Source organism: Pleurodeles waltl, chromosome 11, assembly GCF_031143425.1.
Source record: "Pleurodeles waltl isolate 20211129_DDA chromosome 11, aPleWal1.hap1.20221129, whole genome shotgun sequence".
In the NCBI taxonomy this organism is placed as follows: Eukaryota; Metazoa; Chordata; class Amphibia; order Caudata; family Salamandridae; genus Pleurodeles; species Pleurodeles waltl.
Window position 1 is genome coordinate 428938237 of NC_090450.1, and position 26895 is coordinate 428965131.

Genomic DNA, 26895 nt, shown 5'->3' on the forward strand with positions numbered 1-26895 from the left:
AGTAGATCTTTAAGTGGTTCACTAACTGTCAGTGTGTCTGTGATTGGGTGCATCTCTGTCTAAATGGTTGTGTGAATGACTGTATAAGTACCACTTGATCTGTGAGTACAAGTGGGAGTAACTGAGTGGGGCTGTAACTGGATACATAAGAGTTGAACTAGGTCTGAGAGTGGGTGTTTCAATGTCTGTCTGGGTCTGGGATTGGATGTGTACTGTCTGTAAGTGGGTGTATGAGTGTCACTAGTTACCGAAGTGGATGCTTGAGGGTCTAACTCGGTCTGTGAATCAGTGTATAATTGTCAGAATGTCTGACCCGCTGCAACAGTGTCTTATTGGGTGTGTGAGAGTCTGAGTGGATCTATGAGTGGCTGTGTAAGTGTCTATGTGCATCTGTGAGTGGGTGTATGAGTGTTACGAAGTCTGAGTGCGTGCTAGAGGCTCTGACTGGGTGCATTAGGGTCTTGGTGAGTCTCTGAGGGGATGCATAAAGGTCTCAGAGCGTCTCTGAGTGGTTGTATAAGTGTCAGTGGGCCTGTGACTGGGTGCATGAATGTGTCTGAGTGGGTGATTCGGCGAGTGGGTATGTGAGTGTGTGCAGTTGTGAGTGGGTAATATGAATGGGTACATGACAGGGTCTGAGTGGGTGCATGAGTCTCTGCGTGGGTCTGTGTGTGTGTCTGGGTGCTTAACTGCATGATTAGATCTGTGTGTGCATGAGCATTTGAGTAGCTCGGAGTGGGTGCATGAGTGTGAGGGGGGTCTGTGAATTGGTGGGGAAGTCTTAGTGTCTGTGAGTGGGTGTGTCAGCGTCTTAGTGTATCTATGACTGGGTGTGTAGGTGAGTGGGTCTCTGAGTGGCTCTGTAAGTGGGTAAATTTGTTTCTTAGGGAGTCTGTGTGGGTGCATAAGTGTGTGAGTGGGTGTGTGAGTGTCTAACTGGGGCTGTAAGTGGGTCTGTGAGTGAGTGGTCTGTGAATGGTTGTAACAGTGACTCCATCGTGACATTACACGGGGGCGGCTGAGCGCCAAAACTTAGTGGGTCAAAAGATGCCTTTTCACCTATTTAAACTTATAATTAATCTGTCAGTAAACTATTCATTCCACCTTTGGGGTCAGTGTATCTCTCTCTAATCTGACCCCTTGTATTGTTTTTTGCTAGAAATTCATCCTCCAGGACTGTTGCTGGTGGATAAAATGGCAGCCACAACTTTCTGAAAAGCTTGCGCCCAGCCAATCACATTGCTCTATGTGGCTCGCAAATCTGCGGCGCGTTGGAGTTGCGACAGATCAACGTCCCTATATATACATATTTATTTTCCATTTAATTTCTCTGAAACTACTGACTGAATTTAGAACAAAACAAGGCCGCTTTCTAGACCAGGACCCACCATTCTACCAAATTTGGTGTAATTGAGTACAGTAGATTCAGTGCTATTGCTGTTTAAAATTCCATTGGAAAAATGAAAGGGGAAAATGTGTTTTGGACCCCCCCTCCCTTTTTCTCCGCCCACCCGGGCGGATCACCCTGAAACTTTCCAGACAGCATCTGACATGACTGGCATATTTGTGTTTGAGATTTCATGGAATATTACTTAATTTTCTTTAAATTATTTTTTTTATTTTTTTAGGGCAAGTGAAAGCTGAAATCATCAATCCTTTTAAATCTCTTGGCATTATTTATCCATTTGAAACTCTGAGGACGTGTGGACCCCTGTGGCTTTGGTGAGGAACAATATTTTTCTTTGAATAATTATCACAATTTTCACTCGTAGAAAAAAATAAATTATTTAAATCCTATATTGGTGAGCAGTAGTGTATATTGAAACATTGGAGATTACTAATGTGCAATAGATATTATGAGCCCATAGACCAATACTAAAAAACACTAACCGCTAGTTGGTGGAAAAACTATTAGGCGTGTGTAAAATTTGTTTGAATTCCTTTTGAGGAATGCAAAATTTTGGAAAAACTGCTAAGAGCAGCAGCTGCTCATGTTCTGTTTGCATTATTCCTGTGCTCCTGCAATAGGATCTTTTTCTGGAACAGACTCGAAATTATGTGAAGTGGAATAACAGTGTAATTTTGGTAATTTCACCAAACTATTTCTTCTCTGTGGGGATAGGCCTCTTTGTTTCTTTGCTCATTGTGTCATATCTTGTATTGCGTGACATTTTAAAAGATGGATAAAGTGGGGTAGTATGCCAGGAAGAGTAAATTGAGTAGGAATGCCGGGTCATCAATCTGAGTGCATGACAAACACTGGTCCCCACTATCACTCAATTCCCATACCTTGTTTGGCTCTCAACAGTAGAAAGTTAGTGATGTATGATCAGAATAAGACAGTGACATCCTTTCAAAGCACTAGTCAGGGTGGACTTTTATATGGGTTTAGTGAGGAAAAAAATAATTAATGAACAAATCTATGTGCAAGGGGTTGGAGAAGAAGTGATAAGCTATTCTGTACATCTCCCAATGTTAAGACTGAAATGACCATTTAGTTGGAAGAGTGCTATGCCACCACACCCAAAGCAAAGTATTTGATAATCAGGCTTTGCCCAACCAAAGCTGATATAGGTGCCTATGGTTGACAGGTGCACATATGCAAGACAGAGTAAACCGCCTACAGACATCTGTGCACAAACAAAGCAAGACACATACAGCCGTTGACCTATTTAAACAATTGCACAATCATGTATTCAATTCCAAAGGCCAAGAGATATGCCGGTATAGCACCTTAATGCTGGTTTAAAGACTAGTTGCAGTGTATGAAACAGGAGAGCAACATGGTGGGTAATGAAGAAGCCTTTTGAATGCAATAATCATTGTGAAACCAGAATAATACTAGATATCAAACCATATGCTTCTTTTTGACCTGAAAGGAGCAGGGCAGAACACTAAGCACTGCCTTGAGCTAGATCTTAATGCAATGTCAGTCTAAGGATTTTAACCATGAGCTTTGAGTGTTTTATCCCTGAGAGAGAAAAGTTAAATACACTAACATGGGGAATAGTTGTTAAGACTGAAATCCAGTGTTTCTGTTTTGGGAACATTCTCTAGTAGGCAACTTGATGGAGTCCATTTTTAGATTGCAGTCAGACTGCTGCTCGATGACTGGAAAGCGTTACCTGGACATAGTGTGTACACATAATCATGCAGTGGCTTTCAAGTCCCCTCTGTCATTGCAAGGAGCCTGAATTTATTCCAACGGATGAGGAGGAAAAATAACTGTTTTTAAAGCGGACATATGCCACAGAAATCTGCTAGCAATGAAGGGGAGAAAAGGGGACTTATACTCTAAGTAATAAACGTTGACATGCTTTGGATTTTGAAATGTCTCTGATACAGATGCATGCCCTCCTAAATTCCATTCCAGATTCCAGGGGTGCACGGGTCCTAGGAGGGCCAGGTCATTCCAGATTTTCAGGATAACCTCCAATTATATAAATGACTTCAATTAGCAGTAATTGCATTTAAATATATCTTGTGTGATTATGCTGAAAATGTAGCATGGATCTGCCCACTTGGGCCTAAATTGTCCAGGTACAGCTTGTATAAATTTTGACAATGTGTTTTTATTGACAACTAGGACACAATCAAGTAAATAGTTTAGGGTTTGGCACATTGTGCCTGCTTGTAGGTCGATTAAAATTGATGATCAAGATTGTTCAGAAGGTTTTCTGCATTTGACGTGAATTTATACACAGGCAGATTACCTTAATTGTACTATTCCATAAGTCTAATCACATTTTGAAGGAACAATTGTACCAGTTGACTAGCAGTTGATAACATCTTTAGTGAGAAGATATAGCCATTTTTCGGATTTACTTCAGATAGATTTGTGTCGGAATTCTCATGTCAGGACTACATAAAAAAAGTATATTAAGACTTATAGTCCAAGTAGGCTTCCAGGCAACCTCGTTTAGGCCTTTGCTCTTGTGTGTTATTCATGGTTTGCCGTTGCTTGAATGATGCCTCTGTCAAGGCTATGACATTTTCCAGATGCTTACGTTCTCCAAGAAATAGCCCTATCCTCACTTCCCATCGATGCAGGCCCACTGCCACCACCACCCGCCCACCATTCAATCATGGCTAGGATTTCCTTCTCCATTTTGATTTTTTCCTCTGTCTCCTCTTATCATTCTGCTGAGCTGTTAGTGCTTTTTCTCTGTCCGTGCCGACCCCCATTGCTCCTCATCATTGTTTTTCCCTATTGTGCACTCTTGTCGTCGCTTTTGTCAGGGATGTGCCATCAGACCACCATTGTTAAGTTCTGCGTCAATGAGTACCTGATGGCAGTAATGGGTGCTGGGCCAATGTGCTTTCTGCCTCTCTGCATGCCCTTACAAGGGGCAGCATATCCACTGGGCCTTGCTGTGGACTTCTGGTACCACAGCACGGAATAACAAGACACATTGCAAGGGCTCTGCTTGTCTGGGTGCAGGTTCTGCAAGAGGCAGACATGGCACATTCATTTATCCCGAGTTTGATGTTGCGTTCATTTACCCTGAGCATGATGTCACTAGGACTAGACTAAGGTTCAATGCCACTGGGTGTCCTCATGGATTAACATGTAGACACCCCTGTAGTCTAAGTGGTTACTGACATAACATTCCTCCTTAAACGTGGACGTTTAATATAATTCACATTACAAAACTAACTGAAAACACAATTCTATTAACTTAAAGATTAGTACTTACAGTTTTTGTACTTCTGAGTTTGATGTGAGTACGTTCTTAAGAAGTACTGGTGGTTTCTTGACTGAGAGTCTAATGTTTAGTAGTTGAGGGACAGCATTCTTTCCTGAGTGCTCTGATGGTTGCCAAGTGTGCTTTGCCCATTGGTGTTCGTTGAGGCTGCCTACTCACAACATAGTCCACTTGTATGTTTCTCATCACATTCTGTGGGGCAATTCTCTTGAATTGAGATACATTGCATGTGACAAAGACACCTGTTGTGGGAGATGTCATAGGTCCCTTGATCTAGCACTGTCCAAGGTTCTGGTTCAAATTATGTTGTGTATGTCCTGTCTAGCAGACTGTTCCTAAGTAACACTAGGTCCTCTATATTTTAGTCTTGATTTTTCACCCTTCATCTTTTGCTTACTTTGGTGTGTGTGTATTTTTTTTATTATTTTTTTTATTGACCTATGTGAGTTGTCTTAGCCCAGGAGGAGTGGGTGGGTATCTTGTGAGCAGGCTGTTTGAACAGTATTGCAGCTGGATTGTTCTTTGTCAAGATATGCAAAGTGTTTCTGTAATTGTGGAGAAATCTGTAAATGGTCCACTATGAGTATCTCAGATCTTGAAATGCTTTTTGTTTTCTCATGAAACACTCTGCTTCTACCTTGACTTGAGACCTTCTGGGCATTATTTTTCTGTGCTTAACTTTGAGATACTGGAAGAAGTAAGCCATGCAACATCATTGAAATGGTGGTCCATGGTCCTTTCAATTCTCTTGTTTGATTCCTTAGGTGACAAACATATTTTCTTCGGTTAGTTGACTTCACAACTTCATCTTGGGTATTTTTGCAGTAGTCCTCTGCAATGACAAGAAGGTCATGTACACCTGTAAGACATTCAAAATCTGCACTTAAGCATGACCATGGGTTTGGTGGTGTTTCCTCAGACTGTATAGGGGCAGACAGTTAAGGTGGTCCCTGCAGTCTGACTTAAGCAACGGATTGCAATGGTTTGCTACCCCTGAGCAGAAATATCTCTTAACTATACCTTTTGCTGAGTCTCATTTTAGTCTTTACTTTGTCTTGCATACTCTAATGCACCAATTGTAGCATCAAAGTGAATGGCTATGTGGTATAACAGTTCAACTCCCTTGCAATATCAGTTCATCTCCAGCTGCTGAGAGTTCATCATTTAAATTGTATGATACCTTTAATTGACTCTTCACCTCTAGTGTGTGATATTGTAGCCAATTCAAAAGAGAATTCCTGCAATATTAGGATCAATTTCTGTATATATTATGTTATATTATTTATAAAGCGTGTGGCTACCAACAGGCTTCCCAGCGCTAAAGGACAAAGAACCAGCATGGATAGTGAGAGCGGAACCAGCACCTAGAACAGCCAAGTTTTTAGGGATTTCCGGAAATTATATTCATTGGTTATCCTGCGAAGACCAATAGGAAGGGTGTTCCACAGCTTGGCCCCGAAGTATGCAAGAGTGGCACCTCCCCATCTAGATTTTTTTTTATGCTGGGGAGGTTGGCAAGGGCCCCTGAGGCTAATCTGAGCTCCCTATTAGGCTTGTAAAAAGAAGTGAGGGTTCTCAGTATCTGGGGGCCTTTGTTATAGAGGGATCTGTGAATACAACATAGAACCTTAAAATTAATGTTTTGCTTCACAGGTAGCCAGTGTAGTCGTTTGAGTCCAGCCTTTACCGAACTTCTTCTGGGAATATCTAATAAGAGTCGGGCTGCCCCATTTTGGACCCTTGGTAGTTTATTTTTGACATATGCGGGAGACCCAGCAAATAAGCTGCTTCCATAATCTAGTCTGGAGATAATTAAAGCTTGAACAATGAGCTTTTTAGCAATCAGAGGGAGAATATGCAAGACCTTCCTTAAAAGTCTGAGAAGACCGAAGCAAGTAGCTGATATATGCTTAGCGTGATGGTCCATCGTAAGCGATGGATCCAGCCAAATCCCTAGCCTTTTGATGTATTCCTTTGGAGCCGGAAGAATCCCCATGGGAACGCCAGGCTCCAGAGGCCTATCAGGCCCCAGTTTGTGGCCCAGGATCATCAGCTCCGTGTTTTCATTGTTTAATAGGATTCTGCTACTCGCCATCCAGTCTGCAACAGCTTGTAAGCAGGCGGGTAATGAAGACCCGTTTAGATTAAGAATGGAATTAAAGGAGACTGCCAATTGCGTGTTGTCAGCAAGAGAGATCAATGATAGTCCAAAGGGTTCAACCACTTCAGCCAAAGGGGCCATGTATGTATGAAAAAGCATGGGACTGAGAGATGAGCCCTGTGGAACTCCACAAATATTATGGAACTTGTCTGAGAGGTGGGATCTGTCTAGGACTTGAGAAGACCTATCTTTTAAAAAAGACAGAAGCCAAGCCAAGGCTTGTCCTCGTATTCCCATATTCTTCATCCTCAGCCCCAACACCTCATGATCCACAGTATCGAAAGCAGCGCTCAAACCTAAAAGTATAGCCCCTGTGGCCTTTCCTTGGTCAATGCCCTTCCTGGCTTCTTCCAGGACGGCGATGAGCGTTGTTTCCATACTGTGCTGAGGTCTAAAACCTGTCTGAGAGGAGTGCAGATGGTTATTTTCTTCCAAGAAAGTGGACAGCTGCTTATTAATATGTTTATCTAGGATTTTAGCGGGACTGGGTAGCAAGGAGATAGGTCTATAGGTTTTCAGGTCAGTAGCGTCAAAGGTAGACTTTTTCAACAATGGTTTCATCATAGCGGGTTTCCATAGTTCTGGAACTACACATGTGGATATGGACTTATTCAGAATGTCTTTTATTGCAGGGACAATAGATCCTGCTCCCCCCCAGGTACTAGCACAAGGAGCTTCGGCTAAAGGAGAGCCGGTCTTGAGAGTAGTTGAGTAAGAGGTAACTTCCTCCCAGGAGATGTACGTGAATTGAGAGAGGGTGACCCCCATCATGAGGAGGGCTGGGGTCCAGTCCATCCTGCCTAGAGGTGGAGTCCGGAAAACTGGAATAGATGTTTCAAATCTTTTGTTGAAAGAATATTGCAAATTTATTGTGGTTCTCTACTGAGGCTTCTGTGGAATTCTCCTCACTGGGAATCTGGATGATTTATTTTAAAATCTGGAATACTACTTTAGGGGACCCTGCCTCAATTCTTTCTGCGTAATAGTTCTTTTGTGCAAGTTTTATCTCTGAAAGATCGGCTCTAATCTCTTTTCTGTTCGCCTCCTTATCTGCTAGTTCATAGGATTTTTTCCATCTTCTTTCCAACCTTTTACAGCTTTTTTTCAACAGGTGAAGGTGTGGAGAAAACCATGGGGACCTTGTAGTCCTACGGATCCCTGCTTTAATCCTACAGGGAAGTGTAAGGCCGAGGCAATCTGTGATCCAGTCATTGAAATGCTCTGGCTCACAGTCCGTTCCATTAAGAAAGATGGGTTTTCGGCTCTCCAGCATTCTAGTCCAATCTTTGGTGGGGAGCTTCTGCCAACTCCTGCCCATGTGTCTAACCGGCTGCGAATGAGAGTTCCTCAAATTCATAGTTAATTGCAAGGGGATTAAGAAATGATCAGTCCAAGGAAGAGGAGATGGGCGTTTAGCAATTTGACTTCCCTTAGATCTAAACACCAAATCAATTGTATGAACCCTTTCATGTGTGGGGCCTTTCACTATTTGTTCAAGCCCCACTGCTTCCATTTCTCCTAGGAGCCTTTTAGTCAATGGAAGATCAAGATTCTCTGCGTGGATGTTGAAGTCTCCCAATATTGTGAAATTAGGTTTTTCACAATTCAAATCAGCCATCAAATCCGGGAAGGGAGTTAAAAAGTTTTCATGAGGACCTGGAGGGCGATACAATAATACTCCTGAGAAAGTGGATAAAGAGTCCAAAGCCAGGGAGAACCACATTCCTTCCCCTTCTACTAACTGCAGTGGCTGAGACATCATCTCAAATGTATTTTTATAAATTATTGCAATGCCACCTCCTCTGGAGGTTGTTCTATCCACTCTATCTATTTGATATCCTTGGGGGAGAGCTAGCCTGATATCTGGACCTGACCCTTAATGCAACCAGGTTTCGGTGAGAAACAGTGCTGAAGGCTGCGCCTCACTCAGAAAAAGATTTATGTCCATTTTATGGTGGACGTATAGAGCGGCAATTAATGAGATAAAAGGAAAAATTAGCTTTCAGTACTGGCTGTGTCTTTATTTTACTCGGGTGGGGTGACCATTGACAGATAGAACAACTCCATCTACTATTGCTTAGATCCAAACATCCCTGACAGCCTTTAGAGGCAGGCTTTCTGAGCATACGCAGGATATCTGAAGAGTATTTAAGAGGTGGAGGACTGGGCTCTGAGGTCGGAATTTGGTCAGGGGGAACAGGCCCTAAGGCCAGGTCTGGCGCAGACGGGCGCATACGGGCTTGCCTTTGGCGCGCCTTCGGTGCAACAGAGGCGCGCCCGCTGCATCGCGGTAAATAAAGGATTTGGGGATGAAGTCTTAACAACTGGACCGCTTCCCTCTCAAAATGGCGCCTCTAAGTGTGCTGACGGGCGAAGGAATAAAATGGCAGCTGCCTTCACCCAGAACCCCCAACCTCGAGGAAACCGAGGCAGGAATCGAAAAAAGATCAGAGGAGGGTTAAAATACTGTACAGGCACCTCCCAGCCACTGAACACGGGCCAGGGAGCACACAACTTCACACACACTGCACTTTCAAACTTCAAATTAAAATGAAAAAGAAATATAAATAGAAACAGACTTAAAATAGAAACTGTCTAATCAGCTTTAAAAATCTTTAAAAGTCTAATAACAACAGTGTGCTGAGAGCAGAGGACTGTCACCACCTATGAGGCCCGAGTGGTGGTTTTTATTTGGACTCTTGGAATAACAGAATCAGTGATTTGTGAGCAGTGCCTGTATGGATAATTGTGGAAAAGTCTGCACCCCCATGATACTACAATCGCTTCCTTCTCAATATGTGAATAATGCAGTTTCATTTCTACGAAGGCCCTGCTTGTGTAAACAGCAGGTGCCCACTGTTCATTATTTCACTGTTGGAGAAGAACAGCTCCAAAGCCTGTGGTACATGATGCTCGTGTCTGACAGTTCTGTGTTTGCGTTTTATTTTTGGGATCATAGAATTTCATGGTTGTTTCCGCTGATGGTGCTATTATTGAACTTGGAACACAGCTTCCTGCTCTTCAGACCACACCTACTGAGCTTCGGAATTCATCAAGTCCCACAGCTGTACAGTTAGCATTAGGTTTTGTATGAAACTGCTCTATGGGCTATGATTGACATCGGAAGAGCTCTGTTTCTTGCCTGACGGACTCATATTTTTGGTTATGTAGGAAAAACTCAATTTCTTTTGTCCTGTTGTGTAATGCTTGAGGTCACTCCTAGTGGTGTTGGAAAATACTGGAATATTAGAGCTGGTGTTTGGTATGCCTTCGAATCATAACAGTACCTTTTTCATGCAATTTTTGGAAACGTTTGTCTGTGAGGGAGATGTCAAAATAAAGACTACTATATCTCATAAGGCTGATGTGTACGGAGAACTTTTTTATATAGTGAGATGCCTTGTGTCCTGTAAGTGCAGCTGGTGGTTGCCTGACTTCAAGACAAATTTCGAAAATCATTTTGCTCCCTTCACTTTTGCAATGATGTCAACAGTTGGAGAAATGCAGCACATGTGTTCAATGGCTTATTTAGGCATCTCATGTCCATGTATATTTAGACCCCTTCTGGCTGTTTGGGGTAAAATACTATCACTATTGGGGACACCTAGAAGATTGGACCTTCTGCCATCTAGATGATTCTCACTTTGTTAAACTTTTCTAGTCCATTGTCTACTTTGTCTATTACATAGAAGGGTATGCCCCTGTGCTAAAGAGCAAATGACTGGATTGAATTGTCAATATGCAACTTTATACTTTTTCCTTTCAGACATCCTATTCCTTTGAGTATGCTGTTGATCTCACTTGGCATACCATCAAAGGGCTGCTCTAGGACTCCAAAGGCAAACACAATGAGTTGAGCCACATTGTAACTGCTAACTGTTCAGCCTAAAACGTTTTCTGATGATCAGCTGCCATGTTGAGCAAGACATTCCACAGTTTTCAATTATCATGAGATGATCTGTATGTTACAGCAGTGTAGAAATGAGGTTCTCAAAGCCAGTGAATCAGCGTAGAACAATAGTTCATATTGATGCCTAAAATACTGAGCCTAAATGGCAAGCCCTAGCTTGCCGGGGCATGAGGTTGTTTAATAGCACCAGCCAAAAACCACATAGAACAAGAAGGTGTGGTAGATCATTTCTAAAGATCACCTGTTTTAAAATGCCACTTAGGCTTTGGTTCTGAAATGTACCAACAGTATGCCTGCGCACCCAAAGATGTCACTGGGAAGGACTAATACTAAATTAGTTGGTATTGACAGGAGTTCCAAGTGTTTAAGCCTTCACTGTCTTACAAAGCAAAGAGGCAGATACACACATTAGGCACAATCGTAAACGCTTGAGGTATGGTGATAGCAGGGGTTTCAAGGAGTCAGTCTTTGGCAAATACTCGTGATGTGGTACAAAATGATCGGGCCTTTAGTCAAAAATGGAGTTGGCTAGCAAGAACCAAATGTGGGCTACTAGTGCCAAGAAGTGGAGGCTTTCAATTGATAAATGAAAGAAAGCTAACATTTCCATCACTGCACAGATTGAAAAGGATGCTCATCATAATCAGATTGTGCCCTCCCAACATGATTCATTGGCGAGCGCGGCCTCTCCTCTAGAACCTCCCAAACTCCAGATTCAGAAACTTCGCATTTAGAGAGCGCCACATTGTACTGCAGAAATGTAGAGGTTTCACGTGACAGAGTATTGCAAATAATTCCGGTTTGTTAACTTGAAACGCACATCTGTGGATCACAGGATTTTAGCTATTCACTAGGCCATCAAACGCTTATAAATGTTTCTCACATGATGTGGGACCAAATTATTTTTCCAACTGTTTCCACAGTCCGTGTCTTGACAGTCTTTTTTATACGGACTAGAGTGGTGCAAGCCTACACTTATCATGAAATACTGAACGACAGACTGGTGGGTATTGAAAATGTAGCCTTGTTTCAAAACTATTACAGTGTGACTGTAAAAGAGCTGTACGACAGCAGCTTGTCGTAGTATTTCGTGTTGGAGAGCCTGTGAGAAGCAAGACTGTTCGCATTCTAAATAATGGCAATCATGATTCGCAAAATCTTTAATTTAAATGTTTTTTTTGGGGGGGGGTAAGTACATGTGTGCAATTGCAAACACATCTACAACATATGATTCACTCCCAAGTGTGAAATGCATTGTTAAATGTATCAGAGGGACGGTTGTATAGTAGACCAGGACCCAAAAGTAAGATGCCTGTGCTGTAATCTACTATCGCTCACAAAGCTCCTTGATAATTTACCAACAAATGGCTAGTGTTGATGTGATTTAGTGCACTCTCAAAGCTGACAGTTCAGAATGAAGCCACTACACCCCTGTTAGCTACAGCTGTGGTGGGATGGAGCATTTCCCTCCTGGAGAAGAACATGTTACAAGGCCTCCCCAGGCCAGAACAGGAAATACTGTAGTGTTTGATATAGACCTAGAATGTACTCAAGGAAATGTTGTACAACAGCCCAACTATATGTTCACCCAGCATCTAATTTCTGATGACAGTTGGGAGTTTTCTAGAGCTTCATGCAAAAAGGATTCCCTGAACTCCTTCTAGCAAATAAGATTTGAGGGGGGATATACGCTGATGGCCCAGAAGTATGAAGCATATGACTTTGTTCATTTTGCAAAATATGATTCACGAAAAGATGCCTGTATAACTCCTCAATCAAGATTTGAAACTGATACTGCTCATTGAAGTTCCTTCCCCTAAAGGTTTATAAATACTTGAGATTTTCTGCCCATGAAATTGAGTGTGTTCCCATTACCCCCTCGTCTTCCAGGGTCTAAATGTTATTCCCCATGTCTTTTTAACACCTCGGTGAATCAACATTATGTGGGATCCATGCTGTCGCCCGACCACTGTGACATTAAGTATCGATGCTCATTGAGAGGTAGTTTTTTTACTTATCTTTTGATTTTTAAACAAAATAAGACCTTTAATTTTTAAGCATAGTTGAAAGCTTAATGTCCGGAAGATGTGTTAATCTGAAGAAAATCTTGCCACCTCTTTAGAGACTGTGTTGTACAGATTACAATACAAGAAAAGGTTTTAAACCCCAACACCCCCAAGATGTTAAAATGCATCGAGTACATTGACCCAATTCAACATGTGAGGTTGGTTTATGTGTATGACTATCCCAGCATATGATTTCACAGTCTGAAAGCATAGCGCTAGTGCCTTCAGACCTCATATAATGGTAAACATAAGAATTATTCCATATCGCATATCCGATGACTCTTGTGAATCTCTGAAAGGACAACATATTTATTCAGCACACCTTGCAATGCAGTGAATACTGTGTGGGATCATATTTCCTAAATTGGTACGCTGTAATTAACGGCATGCCAACAGGCTTTGATCATAATCATACTTGTCCCCAATGCTACAGACCCCATGCGTTTAACACCCTTCTGTGTATCAAAATGTTTTGAATGTTTTTTGGTGACTCTTTGGGCATTTTATCTTTGGTATTTTAATATTTGGGGGGCATTTTTCTACTTTAATAGCTGCTGGCGCCCGTGTTCAGTGGTTCCGGCAGCCGCCATTTTTCCTCCTCTTTCCCGCTCGTAAGGTCATCTTTGCCCGCCATTTTTGTTAGCGGTTCAGCCGCTAGATTTCTCGGCTTCAGGCTTTCCCCAGATGGGGTATTTAAAGCCTTCTGCTTGCCGGCCGCGCAGAAGCAGAAGCAAGCCCGTCTGCGCCCAGAAGAGCCCAGAGCCCAGAAACGCTGTTCCTTTCAACACTAATAGGTTAGTCTAGTCTCCCTCACAATTACCTGCATTTAGAACCCCTATGATTTGAGCTGGCCCTATGGACACTTTGTTTTTGTGACCCCTCACCATGCCCCAGTGGTTCTTGGAGACCTACTACCTCCCCTCCTTCTAAAAATTCCTCTCATCAGTTAGGCAGAATGCTTTTGCTTAATTGTCGCTCTTTGCCGGCACACTACCTACATATTTATACCATTTTTAAAAGATCTCCAACCTGATGCTTTATTTCTTACTGGAACAGGGTTGACGGAAAATTTGTCTGTCGATATTTGTAGAACTTTACCATCTACTTATTCAATAGTTCATGTAGATAGACCTCACACAAGGGGGTGGCATTGCTATTATCCATAAGACAACGATTAAATGTGTCACTTCATCACTTAATATTCCAGGTTGTGAGAGCATGACTTTTACACTATATCTATCGTCCACCTTCACCTTTTCTGACATTCTTCTTTATCGGCCTCCTGGCTCTTATGTTAGCTTCTTAGAGGCCTTACCCGATGCTGTGGCCAGTCTCCTCTGTAAAACTCCCAATCTAACCATTCTCGAAGATTTTATTATTCATTCCGAGAATGCAGACTGTCCTTCTGCCAAATCCTTACTAGTTTTTCTGACTGCTTTAGATCTGACCCAATATTCGACTGGTCCCACACACCTTAAAGGCCACACTATCTACCTTATATTTAGTAACGCTCCTGATTCTGCGACTTTCACTCCCCTGCCCCTACTTTGGACAGATCATTATCTTCTGTCATTCTCTCCCTCTGATAATCACTCTTTAGGTGCACAACCCGGGACTAAAATATCGGGCGAATCTGGTCAAAATTGGTACCCATTGAATGGCATAATGCACTTCGTGCCTCTCCTATGACCCATAATGACTCGGCTTTGACTACCGCAGAGTCATTTGATAAATGGATCTCTACTTTCCTGGACTCTGTTTTGCCCATTAAAACAAGATTAAAGAAAAACATTCACAAGACTAATCCTTGGTTCTCACATTTTCTGCTAGAACTTAAAAAGAATTGTAAAAAACTGGAAAGAATTTGGAGGAAGAATTATAGCCTTCTCTCCAAGGAGGTTTATAGGCAATCCATCAGAATATGAAAGCAGCCCAGACTACTTACTATAGCACCAAAATAGAAGAATCATCTAACTCCCAAAAAGAAATCTTTCAGATTTTTAAAGAACTTACCTTGGCTCCTCAAATTGACTGTCTTATAGAGGCATCTATCAAACAGAGTAATCTGTTAGCTGCTCATTTCCAGGACAAAATCCTTAAAATATACTCTGCGTTTCCTCCTTTACCTCAAGAACCCCTGGACTGTCAGTCCGTTGATCTCTCTTGGGAATGGCATTAAATGTTTTCCAACCTCTTACAGACACTTTGGTAACCAATTCTCTTCTTAATACTAAATCTGGTTCTCCTCTTGACCCCGCTCCTCCAGCCATTTTGTCATTGGCTTCAGACATTATTGTTCCGCCACTAACAAAAATTCTAAATCGTTCTTTATCTCTGGGCTTTCTGCCTCAATCTTTTACACACGCCGTCATCAAACCCCTTTTGAAAAAACCCAAACTAGATCCCGTTTCTCTGGACAACTATAGACCCATTGCTCTTCTCCCTATCTTAGCAAAGGTCCTAGAAAAACATGTTAATCATCAATTGACCAGCTATCTAGAGAACCAGGAGCTCCTTGATCCCTCTCAAATAGGGTTCAGAGCCCAACATAGTACTGAGTCTGCTCTTTTAGCAGTCACTGAATCTGCCCGGCAACTTCTAGATCAAGGGGGTCATGCTGCCATCATTCTACTCGATCTTAGTGCAGCATTTGATACTGTGGACCAGAACCTCCTCTGCCACAGACTCTCTAAGATGGGGATAGGAGGTACTGCTCTTTCTTGGCTTTCTTCTTTCCTTAAGGAAAGATCCATTCCAGTTTTAGACCGTTCACTTTTGTCAGATACCTATCCTCTGACCCCAAGGGTCCAGAAGTTCTGTGATGGTCCTTTGGGGGGTGTGGACTTCAACTCCCAGAATGCACCTGGCGCAAACTCCTTTTTGGCCACTGGACAGTGGTCAGCTGGTCGCTTTCTTCAGGAGTTGGTGCAGGGGACTCTGGTTAGCAATTTTTCACCTGTAGCAAACAGGGAGTCCCTCCTTGAACCAGTTGAAGCCAGGCAAAGTCCTTCTTGTGGTGAAGCCCAAGTGTGCAGCTGGTGCAGTCCTTCTGAGTGCAGGTTCCAGGTGCAGGCCAGGGGTCCAGCAGGGCAGTCCTTCTTCTCCTTAAGTTCTTTCTTCTTGAAATTTGGTGGGGATCTGAGGCGTGGGTGCAGGTCTGCCAGTTTTATCCTTGCTCCTGGGTGAAAAGCAGGGGGGCCCTGGTTCTCCAATCAGGGACAGGGTCGTCCCCCTGTGATGACCACTTCCTGGGAAGTGTGGCAAAAATCCATCCCAGAAGGCAACAGTCTCTAAAAATCCAACATGGATGAATCTGATTTTTGGAGGTTACATCTGGCTGAGCCCACCCACTGGTGTGGCTAAAAATCATAAACACACCCCTCTCCTGCCCTCTCCTAATCTAATCAAGGGGGCACCTAATTGTCTGGGGTTGCCGGATGTGGGGGTGTTGCTGGGTGCTGCAAATGTCCTTCTCTGCCTTTGAAGACCAGTTTGGCAGCCCTCCCCCCTTCCTGCCTCACCATCTGCTGAGGGGAGATTCTCTTCCCCAAGCACATTCCTTTGTGTGAAGCCTGGCCACTTCACACCTCATCAAGGCAGCCTGGCAGAAGCTGCTGCAGGCTGGCCAATCAGAGCACAGCAGCAAAAACAATGCAGAGCTGAAATTGGCAACTTTTTAGGTAAAGTCTAAACTTTTTACCTGAACTAGTTATATTAAATCCAACAACTGGAAATTGTAGGATTTATTACAACAATTAATTTGATACCAAATTCTTGGTATGCAACATTTAAGGAGACTTTAAAATTTAAAATAAAGTCTGCCCATTCTAGCCTATGAAGGCCATTTACTTCAATGAGGGAAAAACGAATTTGGCTGTTTTTACCTCACCAGGGCTTATAAATCTATTTTTATAAAGTCCCTGCTTATAGTTACATGGCACCCAGCCCTAGGGGCACATAGGGCACACCTTAGGGGTGACTTATATGTAAAAATAAGGTAGTTTAAGACTTTGGAAGTACCTTTAATTCCAAAGTCGAATTTGCATATAACTTTAATTTAAAAGCAGCCAGCAAGGCAGGCTTGCTTTTAAAATAACACTGAGCACCTCAGCAATGCACCTAGGTGTGCACCACCTATGCTGTGGTCCCTAAACCTACATGCCCTACCATATACTAGGGACTTATAGGTAGGTTAACTTAGCCACTTATAATTAGCCTAATTTGCATATCCATTTTACACAGAGCACAGGCCCTGGGACTGGTTAGCAGTACCCAGGGCACCTTTAAAGTCAGGAAAACACCAGCAAAAAGTGGAAAATGGGGGCAAAAAGTTATGGGGCCTCTGCAATCAGCCCTGTTTTCTCACAATGAAGTAGTGGCCAAGGGTAATACTGACTTGGTTGAACATGGTTGCTAAGATGTAAGGTATTGTTGCATCTTTAGCATTGTTGGCTCTGTTGATACCATTTACTTGTCTGATTTTTTTTTTTTTTTTTTACAGACCAGATGCAGTACAATTTTTTTTTTTTTTTTTTACAGACCAGATGCAGTACAGTATTGTTGAGGTCCAGATACATGTCTGCGGACCCTGACAGAAAACAAAAAACTCTATTAGAGACAGTGGAGTTCCAGCAGCTTAGTCAAGACTTCCAAGAAAAAACTACTTTTGATGCTGGTCTGCATGGGCTTGAGATAAAATACATCTAATCTGATTTATTGCACTCTCCAGAGGCACATGAGGACATGGTTCCTGGTGTCTTTATTTTTTTTTTTTTTAGTTTTTGTAGTCTAGTTGCAGATTTCTTGTTCTTTTGAAGCTCTCGTCCGACTTAGATTTCTTTTTTTTAATGACTTTTGAAGCATGCCACCTCCTCCACCCTTTCTTGTTATAATCCACTAACTTTCTCTTTACCAAGGATTGTATGGATTGTAACATATGTCATGGTTACTTAGGTTACTAGTGAACCTGGGATGGCAATGATGTCATAAACCTCCTAGTTCTGGTGAGAGGGATTCGTTTGAATTCTGGCAGTTTGCCAAGTGAGCTGTTGTGGGTTATTGGTCTGAAACTTATGGAAGTAAACCTTTGAAGAAAATTCAACTCAAAATGTGTGATGCATCTTTGAACTTAACATTGGCGATGAGCGCCTGCTGGGGACAGGCATGTAACCACCAACTTCCCCGTGAACCTACACTTCACTTCTGAAAGAAACATTTGGATTCCAGTCGCACCAGAATTTAGAGGACAATACATTCATTCACCATGGTATACTGGGGAGGTAACTGCGTATTTGCTACTATTAACTACAGAGTAGCGTTTTAGCTATTATAGTCAGCCATGTTTCTATGTAGCATTATCTGCAATCGATTCTAAGGAGCGCTATATGTATTAAAACGTGTGTACAGTTTGTGCTGATATAGGCTGAATTTCTACTAAATAGATAATTTAGTTGTGACGCGCTAGCCAAACTTTGGCCGGTTGGTGTAATTTACCTTACATTCAGAGCAAGGCTAGAAGTGCGTGAAAAATCACCTGTGTTGATCATCTAGAAGGTCTCAGACGGTTGACGCCTACACACGCACCACAGAGCAAAGCTTTCAGTGCATGTTCTTCAGTATGATCTCCTTGCTGGACAACGGCACAGTGACATGCACATCATACCATAAAGGGAAAGTCCTAAAAGACAAAATACTTTGATGTGGCGAATATCTTCGGCACTGCGACAAACACACTTCCTTTTTATGTGTGATGCATGTGCCTCTTTTAAAAAGGAAAGCCTTTAAAGGTGCTGGGAAAGACTTCAACACAGTGTATATCCTCAGTGCAGGGACCCGCACACATCTCTTTTTTTTTTATTACGTTTTTAGTAATGGCTTGACGTGTGTACGGCATACTAGAACGCTCTCATCAATTGAAATTGATGATGCACACACTAAGTATAAACAGTGCACCACTTGGAAAAGAAATGGTGATGCACATGGCATTACAATTTTATTATATATATATATATATATATATATATATATATATATATATATATATCTCTTCAAACAAGGATGGTCTTAAGGTTGCTGGGTGGTGCACTCCACTGCCGGTGCTAGTGACCGAGAGGACCAATCTCGAAGAATACAATTCACCAAAAGTATTCACTGCACTCCATGAAGTTTCAATAATGCCTATTTATTGATGCCAAAATAACAACCACCATGGTTGTTCTTTTGGCATCAATAAATAGGCACTATTGAAACTTCATGGAGTGCAATGAATACTTTTGGTGAATAATATATATATATATATATATATATATATATATATATATATATCCTTAAACACTCCTACCAATATCAGGAGAACCAGGACACCTCCAATATGAAAATTCAGTTTATTTCAGCACAAAATCCAACGCGTTTCGGCAACAGCCTTACTCATGGACACCACATAAATAAAGTGCTTCACATATATACAGCCCAAGTTGGTCATAGAAATAAAAATAAGAGTGAAAATACAAGTAAGAATAAAAATAAAAAACAGACAAATCCTGATACAACCACAGCAGAACACGTATTTGTGGTGGCCATCTTTAAAGTGCACATTCAATCTTAATACACTGTAATAAATGTTAAATAGTTTTTAAATAGTTTTTAAATCACACTGATATCACTCATAAGGTTTACATTATCAAAAAGACTTATTCAAAGTTACTTCTCATGATGTTACTTTACAAACAAATGGTAGAAAATATAATAAATAAATAAATATTTGATACACTATTGCAAATTTATAAAATAATTCAATTATTAAATATCTCAAATAAATATTACAATTACATATTTCATTTCCATGACGTTTGAGTAAAAATATCTATATATATTTTTTTATATATATTTTATCAAGTTAAAATCCAATATATTTTATAAAATATTTCATATAAGTATTTAGTACTCAAACCCATATCTCAATTACTACCATTGTATCTTGTACTGCCCAAGTGGGCATATACATTCGCAAGTAACTGTCCTAGAGGATACCATATCATTTCTGATGTTATACATAAACGACCTCGTTCTACTAGTGCATCATGGCTTATTAACCCAAATGGGTGGACATACAAATTTCATTCATAATAGAAAATTAACACCTCTCCCTATCTTAATGTACATTGAAATAACACCAACACTACAAAATACTATTGTGGTAAAAAATGCTCATTGTACTACAAAACTTCACATATCCTCAAAATATATTAATTACTCAAGATGGATGCTCAGTTCCTCACTCGAATTCAGCCCTACAGGTTCCAATGTCTCAAACTCAATTATGTATTTGGACTCCAAAGTACGTAACGTCCTTACTCTATTGCCACCCCTTTTGTTGATCTTGACTTGATCAATGACCACAAATTTCAATAAATTCTCATTACCAAAATGTTGCTTAAAGAAGTGCCTCGCTACCGGATAGTTTTTATCATAATTCTTGATAGCTCGTCTGTGTTCCAGAACTCTTTTCTTTGCACTATGTATCGTGCTCCCCACGTACAATTTGTCACATGGACATATCAGACAATAAACACAATAAGTTATGTTACAATTAAAGTTCCCCCTAATTGTAAAACTGTCTGACATCCCTGGAACATTTAGTGTTCTACAATTGTTACTAGTTCTGCAAGCTTTGCATTTCATACAACAAGCAAAACCTGCCACTTTAGTATTCTCCATATATCCCTTCAATGTTACATCATTGCGACATAAATTGTCTTTCAAAGATCTATTTCTCCTGAAGGTTATTTGAGGATTGTCACCAATCCAATTGTTTATAGTGGAGTCAGTCTGTAGAATGTGCCAGCTTTTGCTAAGAATAAACCGTATTTTATAAGACTGGTTGTTGTATGTCGTAATGAATCTGATTGGGTCATTGTCCTTCACCTGACTCTCATTCGTCCTATACAAAACATCATCTCTCTTCAAGGACTCTACTTTCCGTCTAGCTTGATTAATAACTTTAACCCCATAGCCTCTACTTCTAAATCTTTCACACATTACCTCACATTCCTGTTGGAAATCTGCTGTCTCACTACAGTTCCTCCGGGCTCTCAGCAATTCCCCATATGGGATGCTGCGTATCAGGGTCCCCGGGTGTGCACTATGGGCGCAAAGCAAGCTGTTACCAGCTGTCGCTTTCCTAAACAATTTGGTCACCAATCTGTTATCTCTTACATAGACTTCCACATCAAGGAACTCAATACAATTTGGATTCAAATGTTCAGTAAATATCAAATTGTAATCATTATTGTTCAAGTCTTGTACAAATTGTCTAGCTCCTTTCTCATCACCCTTCCAGATTACAAAAATGTCGTCAATAAAACGGCACCATAGGACCACATTGACATCAAATTGAGTGATCACTTCAGACAACTGTTCCTCCCACCAGCCCATGAACAAATTGGCATAGCTGGGGGGCGAAGCAGGTGCCCATAGCTGTCCCTTGCAACTGTTTGTACAGATGATCATCAAAAATAAATAAATTATTCTTGAGACAGAACTCAATCATAGTACATAACATTTCTGAGTGAAAAAGGAAAGACAAAGATCTCGCTCTAAGAAAATGTCTAATAGCTCTTACCCCTAAGTCATGATCTATACTTGTATACAAGCTGGTCACATCTAGGGTCAATAATAAAAAGTCATCATCCCATTGAATGTCCTCAATGATTTTTAGAAAGTGTGTAGTGTCTCTCACATAGGAGGGTATTGACTCAACAAAGGGGCGTAGAAAATAATCGATATATTTCGATGTATTTTCCAAAAGAGAATCCATAGCCGAAACTATAGGTCTCCCCGGTGGACTAACCATATCTTTGTGAATCTTCGGAAGGAGATATAGCACTGGAATCTTCGGATGATCACACTTAAGAAACAGGAACTCGTCCCATTCTATCATACCCTGATCTTTCCAATCTATAAGCATGGCATGATATTTCTCATTCATTAATCTCACATCACCCCAGCTCACTTCCTCATAACATTGGACATTACTGAGCTGTCTCACTCCCTCTGCCACATATTTAATGGTATCCTGAATAACCACATTGCCCCCCTTTTCAGATTGTCTAATGACAATGGTGAGATCTTTTTTCAGTTCTTGGAGAGCTTGCCACTGCTCACCCGATAGATTGCTATTATTCACATTAAATACACCATATTTCAACTTTTTCAGTTGTTTAGTCATTTCTCTTTCAAAAACATCCAGAGCATCACACTGGATGGCAGGAAGAAAGGTCGATTTCGGTTTAAAATTGCTAGGACATGTACTGTCTAAGGCGATATCTAATCCCATCAAATTTAGAATAGGATCCTCATGAGCATCCACCCCCTCACACAAATCCATTGCTGTGTGAAGTACATCAATATCCGAAATGCATAGTTTGCTCTCATTATCTCTTACCACCACTTTCTCATCACTTTTAACTTTAGTGTGGTACCACTTTTTTAATTTCAATTTTCTGATGAATTTGAAGGTGTCAATCCTAGTTTGAGTATAGTTGAAACCACCAGTTGGGCAAAAGGATAAGCCAAGAGAAAGGAGATCCTCTTCAACAGCAGACAATACTCTGCTGGAGAGATTGACGACATTCATAGTTTTTACTTGCGTGCACGAGTTACCACTCCCAAGGGCCTTGCGTCTTCTCCTGCGCCCCCTCTCCTTGGCTTGTCTGTTCCTCTTCCTCTTCCTCTTCCTCTGACTCCTCGTCCTCTGCCCCTCTGGGGATGGATTCCTTTGTGTTGTTCCAACCTTCCCTGATTCAACAGTCTGAATTGCTTTAAAAAATTCGATCTATCCTTTTCTTTGTCTGATGTCAAAGCCCCAGACAAAACCGTGTCAGGCACATCCGAGAGGTTCCCATCCAAAATGTCACTTTCTTCTTGTTCCTCAACTAGCTGACTTACTCGTTCAGTATTCCTTACCTCAACATCAGTGCTACTTTCATACATATGGTCGTATTTTCGTTGAAAGGTTAAGATTCGACCAGCCTGATGATCTTTAAAGTTTCGTATATATTTTCTTTGCTTCTTACCAGTGATCTCTTCCTCTAGTTTGCACAATTTCTTCTCTAAACCCTTCATATACTCATCAAACATTTCTTGCGTAACCAATGACAGTAATTCTAGTCTCACTTTCTCCATCTCCTCCAGAAGTTTACTTCTATCCTTTATTGCATACTTAATCAATATACGCATCATGTTGAGTGAGCTCTGTTTCGAATTTTCAGCCCACTCCTCCAACATTTCTGGGTCGGGATCCTCATACGTTGGTATAGTATAAATTCTCAAACCTCTGGGGACACGCCCTACATCAATATACCTTTGTAATGATTCCACCTCCCACCATTTAGATAATTCCTTTCTGTGTCGTCAATCTCTCCAGCAGAGTATTGTCTGCTGTTGAAGAGGATCTCCTTTCTCTTGGCTTATCCTTTTGCCCAACTGGTGGTTTCAACTATACTCAAACTAGGATTGACACCTTCAAATTCATCAGAAAATTGAAATTAAAAAAGTGGTACCACACTAAAGTTAAAAGTGATGAGAAAGTGGTGGTAAGAGATAATGAGAGCAAACTATGCATTTCGGATATTGATGTACTTCACACAGCAATGGATTTGTGTGAGGGGGTGGATGCTCATGAGGATCCTATTCTAAATTTGATGGGATTAGATATCGCCTTAGACAGTACATGTCCTAGCAATTTTAAACCGAAATCGACCTTTCTTCCTGCCATCCAGTGTGATGCTCTGGATGTTTTTGAAAGAGAAATGACTAAACAACTGAAAAAGTTGAAATATGGTGTATTTAATGTGAATAATAGCAATCTATCGGGTGAGCAGTGGCAAGCTCTCCAAGAACTGAAAAAAGATCTCACCATTGTCATTAGACAATCTGACAAGGGGGGCAATGTGGTTATTCAGGATACCATTAAATATGTGGCAGAGGGAGTGAGACAGCTCAGTAATGTCCAATGTTATGAGGAAGTGAGCTGGGGTGATGTGAGATTAATGAATGAGAAATATCATGCCATGCTTATAGATTGGAAAGATCAGGGTATGATAGAATGGGACGAGTTCCTGTTTCTTAAGTGTGATCATCCGAAGATTCCAGTGCTATATCTCCTTCCGAAGATTCACAAAGATATGGTTAGTCCACCGGGGAGACCTATAGTTTCGGCTATGGATTCTCTTTTGGAAAATACATCGAAATATATCGATTATTTTCTACGCCCCTTTGTTGAGTCAATACCCTCCTATGTGAGAGACACTACACACTTTCTAAAAATCATTGAGGACATTCAATGGGATGATGACTTTTTATTATTGACCCTAGATGTGACCAGCTTGTATACAAGTATAGATCATGACTTAGGGGTAAGAGCTATTAGACATTTTCTTAGAGCGAGATCTTTGTCTTTCCTTTTTCACTCAGAAATGTTATGTACTATGATTGAGTTCTGTCTCAAGAATAATTTATTTATTTTTGATGATCATCTGTACAAACAGTTGCAAGGGACAGCTATGGGCACCTGCTTCGCCCCCCAGCTATGCCAATTTGTTCATGGGCTGGTGGGAGGAACAGTTGTCTGAAGTGATCACTCAATTTGATGTCAATGTGGTCCTATGGTGCCGTTTTATTGACGACATTTTTGTAATCTGGAAGGGTGATGAGAAAGGAGCTAGACAATTTGTACAAGACTTGAACAATAATGATTACAATTTGATATTTACTGAACATTTGAATCCAAATTGTATTGAGTTCCTTGATGTGGAAGTCTATGTAAGAGATAACAGATTGGTGACCAAATTGTTTAGGAAAGCGACAGCTGGTAACAGCTTGCTTTGCGCCCATAGTGCACACCCGGGGACCCTGATACGCAGCATCCCATATGGGGAATTGCTGAGAGCCCGGAGGAACTGTAGTGAGACAGCAGATTTCCAACAGGAATGTGAGGTAATGTGTGAAAGATTTAGAAGTAGAGGCTATGGGGTTAAAGTTATTAATCAAGCTAGACGGAAAGTAGAGTCCTTGAAGAGAGATGATGTTTTGTATAGGACGAATGAGAGTCAGGTGAAGGAAAATGACCCAATCAGATTCATTACGACATACAACAACCAGTCTTATAAAATACGGTCTATTCTTAGCAAAAGCTGGCACATTCTACAGACTGACTCCACTATAAACAATTGGATTGGTGACAATCCTCAAATAACCTTCAGGAGAAATAGATCTTTGAAAGATAATTTATGTCGCAATGATGTAACATTGAAGGGATATATGGAGAATACTAAAGTGGCAGGTTTTGCTTGTTGTATGAAATGCAAAGCTTGCAGAACTAGTAACAATTGTAGAACACTAAATGTTCCAGGGATGTCAGACAGTTTTACAATTAGGGGGAACTTTAATTGTAACACAACTTATTGTGTTTATTGTCTGATATGTCCATGTGACAAATTGTACGTGGGGAGCACGATACATAGTGCAAAGAAAAGAGTTCTGGAACACAGACGAGCTATCAAGAATTATGATAAAAACTATCCGGTAGCGAGGCACTTCTTTAAGCAACATTTTGGTAATGAGAATTTATTGAAATTTGTGGTCATTGATCAAGTCAAGATCAACGAAAGGGGTGGCAATAGAGTAAGGACGTTACGTACTTTGGATTCCAAATACATAATTGAGTTTGAGACATTGGAACCTGTAGGGCTGAATTCGAGTGAGGAACTGAGCATCCATCTTGAGTAATTAATATATTTTGAGGATATGTGAAGTTTTGTAGTACAATGAGCATTTTTTTACCACAATAGTATTTTGTAGTGTTGGTGTTATTTCAATGTACATTAAGATAGGGAGAGGTGTTAATTTTCTATTATGAATGAAATTTGTATGTCCACCCATTTGGGTTAATAAGCCATGATGCACTAGTAGAACGAGGTCGTTTATGTATAACATCAGAAATGATATGGTATCCTCTAGGACAGTTACTTGCGAATGTATATGCCCACTTGGGCAGTACAAGATACAATGGTAGTAATTGAGATATGGGTTTGAGTACTAAATACTTATATGAAATATTTTATAAAATATATTGGATTTTAACTTGATAAAATATATATAAAAAAATATATATAGATATTTTTACTCAAACGTCATGGAAATGAAATATGTAATTGTAATATTTATTTGAGATATTTAATAATTGAATTATTTTATAAATTTGCAATAGTGTATCAAATATTTATTTATTTATTATATTTTCTACCATTTGTTTGTAAAGTAACATCATGAGAAGTAACTTTGAATAAGTCTTTTTGATAATGTAAACCTTATGAGTGATATCAGTGTGATTTAAAAACTATTTAACATTTATTACAGTGTATTAAGATTGAATGTGCACTTTAAAGATGGGCACCACAAATACGTGTTCTGCTGTGGTTGTATCAGGATTTGTCTGTTTTTTATTTTTATTCTTACTTGTATTTTCACTCTTATTTTTATTTCTATGACCAACTTGGGCTGTATATATGTGAAGCACTTTATTTATGTGGTGTCCATGAGTAAGGCTGTTGCCGAAACGCGTTGGATTTTGTGCTGAAATAAACTGAATTTTCATATTGGAGGTGTCCTGGTTCTCCTGATATTGGTAGGAGTGTTTAAGGTTATATTAGGGTCTCTCGGAACCCATCCAGGACCGCTGTGTGGAGCACCTGCATTCCGGGACTTGGTTACGAAATATATATATATATATATATATATATATATATATATATAAAAGAAGCCGCTTGAATTTGTGAACCTGGAGATATATAGTGCACTGTTTGTTAAAATTATTTTTCTTTTATCAGTAAGCAGTTTGTCTTGCACACAGTTCAACCTCACTGTAGTAGAAATATGGCAACAGCAAATATGTCTCAGCCACCACAATTTTTGACTGATAGAGTGATCCAACCCTACCTTGGAAGAGGTGAAACAACTTTTTGACTCCTATTAGTTTGCGATAGGAGGGGAAAA

General features: G+C 40.6%; 1 long non-coding RNA gene across 1 annotated transcript in view; it reads left to right on the top strand.

The window, feature by feature from the left end:
* The window catches only part of LOC138266629 (uncharacterized), an 81685-nt gene that overhangs the window by 42070 nt on the left and 12720 nt on the right, over window positions 1–26895 (top strand). The window contains exon 2 of the long non-coding RNA XR_011199586.1: window positions 1629–1722. This is a non-coding gene — a long non-coding RNA (uncharacterized lncRNA). The remainder of the gene's footprint in view (window positions 1–1628; window positions 1723–26895) is intronic.